Consider the following 6,461-nt stretch of genomic DNA (forward strand, 5'->3'; position numbering starts at 1 on the left):
TGTTCAACGAACATAATAAATATTGTGGTTTAAGATTTGTAATTTTAAAAAATGTATTTAAGATCTTTTTAAAAAGATTTCTTATTTTAATCTAAATTTTATAAATCCTTATATAATTTTCATAAATTCTATTATCCTATTATAAATTTATTTATAAATATCTCTCCTGAACTTTCTCTTCAGTTTGTTCTTCTCCACCGCGCTTCTCCATCATTCTTCCCAGTGCAAAATTAATTCAACTAATTAATTAAAATGCCCAAAACCCTATTGAATTATACTTTTGATAATTTTATTAATAAAAAGATCTAATAATACCAAACACATCAATATCTTTAAGTTGTTTGTAATAAGTTCACCCAAACACTTTAACAATTTATTTTTAAAATAAGACCTAACAACTTATAAGCTCTTAAAATAACTTATAAGTTATACGAGTTTATAAGTTGTTTTTAATAAGTTTAGTCAAATACCCTCTTAATTTATAGTTGAAAGTAATATAAAGAATAATTTCCTCTAAATTTTTTTTCCCAAAGAAAAAGACAATAAGGATATCATTAGTAATCATAAAAGTAATTACTTACTTTTTTTTTAGATATACATTTATTAAATTTTCTTTTCTTTTTAATCCGCGTACATACTTCATAATAATATGTGATTACAAAAGGTCGGTTGGCTAGGTAACGCCTAGAAGAAAAGAGATTGTGCTCGGTACTTGAGCCTGGGGAGAAGTTAAGCTTGAAAAACATAATATGTTTGGTAAATTTTTTTTTTAAAAAATGGTTCAATATTTTGGGATGACCAATTCGGTCCCACGAAAGTTTTTCACCAGTCATTAGGATAAATCAGGAAGCGCACATAAGGGTGTAATCGAGCCGAGCCGAGTCAAACTCTTGGATGTTTGAGTTTGACTCGTTGCTCGAGTTTTATTTAACGAATGTATTCATGGCTCATGAGCTTATTCGAGCTTTTATCGAGCTTAAACGAGCTTAATAAATATAAATTATAAATTTAAATATTCATTAAAAACTAAATTATATATTTAAAAAAAATTATAATATTCTTGTTAAAATTTATAATTTTATTCTAATAAATAAATTTAATATATTTGTCTATATGTTGTGAGTGTAAAATTTATTAATATCAAAATTATTTTTTATTTAAAACCTCATTAAACGAGCTCAAACGAGCTTTTATCGAATCGAGCTTCGAATAGCTCACGAGCGACTTGGCTCATTTACACCTCTAAGCGCACACGACGGTCAGCCAGAAGCCCAACATCAATACGCTGTAGTTGAGATTCGAACCGCGAATACCTAGATGATAATCTAGATGTTGCTTCGAATAGGTGGTGCTTGGGAATCATGTTCAAAGCACTAGAGTGCTCGGCCTTAGAGTCTAATGCTTTAGAATTGGGCTCGGAGCTAAATGCTAATCGGCATTGGAGACTAGTGTTCGGGATAGAAGGGCAAAGGAAGCAATAAAACAATCAATGGCGAACGTTAATCGTTACTGACGAAGGAGATCTTTGAGAGAGGGACCGTTGCTAAATGGAAAGGTAATAATAGTCGTCCTCCGTAGAAGGAGAATATTAATATCATAATGTGTGTCGTTACATGATAAGAACTATAAAAAAACAAATGATATTTCTGTTAGTGTAATAGACCTCGAATCAAGGTTGATCAAGTTATCTAAGTTTAAGTTGGTCTGAGTTTAAGTTTTGATATTTTATAATATGTAAAAGAGAAATCAAGTAGGGCAAGGAAGAATCGGATACTTTACTTGAGAAGTCATAACTGAAGGTTAGACAATGAAAATTCCTAATTAGAGGTTAGAGAAGGAAAAATTTAACAGAAAGTTGATAAGGGAAAAGTCTAAGTGGGCTAAAGAGGATCGGACACTTGATATGAAGGGACAAATCTAAGTAGATCAAAGGTTAACTAGACACTTGGTGAAGAAGCTCTGAAAGGTAAGGGTTGACCAGATACTAGGTAATAAGAAGTCCCAATAGATCAAGGATAACTGGATGTTGGCAAAGGAAGTTCTAATAGGTTGAGGTCAACTAGATATCAGACAAGATACAAATTTAGTTTGGGAAGGCTGAATTTGGGGTTATTAATCACACTAATCGATTAGTAAACCCTAAATCTGAAATTCCAGATTTAGGATTAGGCAATCGATTGAACCAATCAATTGGGAACTTATTTTTGAGAGCACGGAAGGTATCATAATCGATTGTTGCAGTCGATTAGGCAATGTTAATCTATTAGGTAGTGTTTGCACAATAAATATAAAACTTCTGAATCAATTAAGGTAATTGATTAGAAGTTATTTTCTCGATCAAACAAAAGGGTGAGGAATCAATTAAGGTAATCGATTGGCTCACGGTAATTGATTAAGGCAATCAATTAGTTATGTTTCTTAAGTGAACAAAAGGATGCGGAATCGATTGAGGCAATCAATTGGTATCCAACAATCATTTAATGTAGCTCACCCATCGATTTGGTAGGCGAAAAAGAGCTATTCTGTAGGTTTGAACAATCGGATCTGATTTGGCAATCAATTGAAAGTAAGGCCAATCTATTGGAAGATGTTTTCTAGCCCTAAATCAACCCTAAAAAAAGGGGATTTCATGGAGTTTGAAGATGTTGTTTCTTAAGGGTGGAGAGAAGTGTTATTGCATTTTCCATTTATCAAGAGGCTAACCAAAGCAAGAAAAAAAGTAAGCAAATCAAGTTTCTCAATTGTAAAGTGTTTTTGTTTTCAATATAATTCTATTTATGTTTTGTATTGCTTGGATTTGTTCTTGTAAAAATATGTTTGTATAAGGCTTCTCCACCTCCAAAAAATTTATAAGAAGAAGAGTGTTCATAGTGGATAAGATTACTAGCGTGGACCCTTGGATTAGTCATCTCAAGAAGGTGGATATCAAGTAAACCAATGTATTGTGCATGTGGAGTCAAGTTTGAAGCAAAGTTTTCATTGTGCATTCAACGATGAGCACAAAGCAACAATAAGAAGCGATCGAAGCTATTGACCCCCCCCCTCTAGCTCTCACGAGTCCTAATAAGTGGTTTCAGAGGGAGGTCGCTTTTCATCAGACTAATTGTCTGAAGAAGCACGAGCTGGAGGAAGAATAAAAAATTTAGATTTTGAGCCCTAAATTCCAACAACTTAAGGATTTATCATCAAAGGAGCTCGAACTTCAAAATGGAACCTCAGGAGGGATTTGGATATGATATTCAGGCACCTCTAGCTTTCGAATTGGGAGAATTCGACCAATGAAAGGCTAGAGTTGAAAACTATTTCATGATGAATATAGAGCAATAGTTTGTTCTAATGAAGAGATTTGAAGCCCCAACGAATAACAATGGAAACCTCCTTAAGAAGAAGAAGTGGACCGAGGAGCAACTCCAAAAATATGAAATAAATGACAAGATAACTAAAATTTTGATTAATTTAATTCCTAATGATATATTATGCAAGATAAGTAATTACAAGGATGCAAGTGAGTTATGAAGTAAATTAGCTAAGCTCCATGAAGATTCACCCTCAATGCAAAATAACAAAAAATTCAAAGAGAGAGACTAATTTGGATCAAGAATAAGAGGATTTAGAAGTTGAGAGGTGCTCAATATCCAAGGAAGAAATTGAAGAAGCATTCACCTCAAGGATTAAGGAGGAGAGCTCATTGATACCGAAATGAATAGACGTCTCTACTTCTAGAACCAATGAAGAAGGATCATGTGCTACCTATACGAGTAAATAAGGTATAATAGTTTCAATTCATAGAGATAAAAATCATATAATATATTTTAAATGTAAGGAAAAAAGGACATAATAAGATCAAGTGTTCAAAATTAGTCAAGAAGAAGATTAAAGTAACACCTAAGACCAAGGAGAAGCTAAAAGAAGGTAGCTCCTTGATACGTAAAGGTAAAGAGCACATTATGTGCTTCTTGTACAATCACAAAGGGTATTATCAAAATCAATGTCCAAATAGGAGACTTTCAAGTAAAAGGAAAGGAGAAAGCTCAAATCAAGGAGAGCTCCTATGAGCAAACCCAATGTATCATTTAATAATATAATTCCTTTGAGCATTGATAAAAAGCATGTTGGAAATAGATTTTATTATCTTAATGCTTGCTATTATGAAAATAGGAAGCATGATATTTTTAAGAAAAATTATAAATCATATCATTTTAGAAAAACCTTACCTAAGGATATGAAGATAGAAAATAATTTAGGTAAGAACCCTAAGCAAGTTAGATATATGCCTAAAAATAATAATGTTCAAGGCAATAATGAAAAATCAAAGTTTGAGGCTTTAAGGATTCAAAATTAATTTTTGAGATCAAGACTTGAAAAATTTGAGAAGACCATAAAGAAAATGACAAATAATGTCAAAGGGTCTAAAAAACAAAAACTAGGCTTAGATAGACAAGAGTTATCTAAGGCCAAGAAAGGTTTGGAATACAAACCTAAGTCCAAGGAAAATATGACCTCATACCATAGAGTTTTATATAGTTATGAAACTAATTCTAAGTCAAAGAGATAAGTCAAGGTTACAAGAGAGGCTACCCTGAGAGTTGACTTTGAAAAAACTAGTATAACTAAGACTTCTAAGAAGTTTAGAAAAGTCATTAGGAAGGTATATAGGGAAGTTATCCATAATGAGTTCCTAGTATACTCAAGGAGTACCAATAGGTATTGAGTTCCTAAGAGTATATCACTTCACACTAAATGAATTTAAAGTGTGTCAACTCTAATTAAACGGGTAGGTAACCCAATCATGGTAAATAGATATTTTAGGATATTTTAAAGGTATTATGATATCTTGAAAAATAAAAATTCAATTTTTACTCTTGATGAGTTTAAAGAGTTGCCAATTAAATTTGAGGTATTGAGATTAATCAAATTGATAACATAGGATATAATTCAAAAGTGTGTCAAGTTAGGATGTTGGCACATTCGAAGGAGATAGGGTCGTCTATGTCAAACCATCATTTTGGCATAGTAATTAGTTATTGAAACTTAGATAGCAAATCTAAGTATTCACTTTGTGATATAATTATTTTACTTGTGTACCCTATCACATATCGCGACATCACTATATACACAAATATTTTATCTTGATATGATATTTAATACATATCATATCATACATGCATCATGGTTATGATATTTTTCTTTTGAAAATATGCATTAGATATATGTTATGTTCATTAACATGTATATTTCAATTCTTTGAAATTAAGAACAAAGACATTAGCTAACATCCTAAGCAGGATGATCAAATTTAAAATGCGTAGTTATAAATTGATGATCCTGTTGGTTAGTCCTAGGAAAACGTACCAGTTCTACTGTACAAAAATTTTTGTACAAGTGTCGAACCTTTCCTTAAATGACCTATTGTGTTCTTTAGAAGTTAAATTAGGAATCACAGACGGAACTTAACATCATTGATTCCAAATTTAACTTATCTGTTCTTAATGGTTTAGATTTGAATCGCAAGCGGAACTTAACACTATTGATTCAAATCCACCTATGTTATTAATTCCATTAAATATTAATTTCCAAAATTGGCTTGCGAGGCACATGACCTTCTTAGATATGGGAGCAACCACCACCGCCTAGACAAAGCCTTTTAAGGAAAGCTAATATTTAATTTCCTTAAATAACTCTAGGTTAACAAAAAAGAACAATTGAATCACAAATTCGAAAAAGAAGAAAATACAAACTTGAAAAACTAATTCGAAAAACTAGATCTAATGTCTCTTGTGTTTGGAATTCATACAAAAGAAATACAACTAGTATGATGCGGAAATTAATTACTAATTATACCTTCCTTTGTAAACTTTAATGACCTCTTGATCTTCTACTGTATTCCTCTTCTAACCTCGGACGTTGTGTGGGCAACGATCTTCCGAGATGAGAACCACCAAGCACTTTCTTCTTCCTTCTAGGTTTCAGCCACCAAGAGTCCTTCTTGATGGATAGGTTCGGCCACCACCAATGAACCAAGGGATGCTAGAGACTAGGCTTCCTTTCTCTCCTTCTTCTCCTTGCTTGATTCGGCCACCAAGAGAGCTCCACCAATGAAGAAGTTTCGGCCACAATAAGGAGAGGAGAGAAAAAGAGGGGCCGGCCACACCACCAAGGAAGAGAGGGAGGAAGAAAAAGAATAGAGTCGTTAGCTATGAAGGCACCTCTACCCCCTCTTTTATAATCCTTGATCTTGGCAAATAAGGAAATTTTAAAAAAAACTTCCTTAATTCTTTTGCCATGAAAAGGAAAATTTATTTAATTAAAAATAATTTCCTCTTCTCACATTACATGGCCTGCCACATCTATAAGCTATAAACAAGGAGAGTTTTAATTATAATAATAAGAATTAAAACTTCCTAATTTGTCTCCGAAAATTTATAAAAAATTTCTCCAATAATTTTTCCCTTTATGGTGGT

Source organism: Zingiber officinale, chromosome 11B (genome assembly GCF_018446385.1).
Source record: "Zingiber officinale cultivar Zhangliang chromosome 11B, Zo_v1.1, whole genome shotgun sequence".
NCBI classification, from domain to species: Eukaryota; Viridiplantae; Streptophyta; class Magnoliopsida; order Zingiberales; family Zingiberaceae; genus Zingiber; species Zingiber officinale.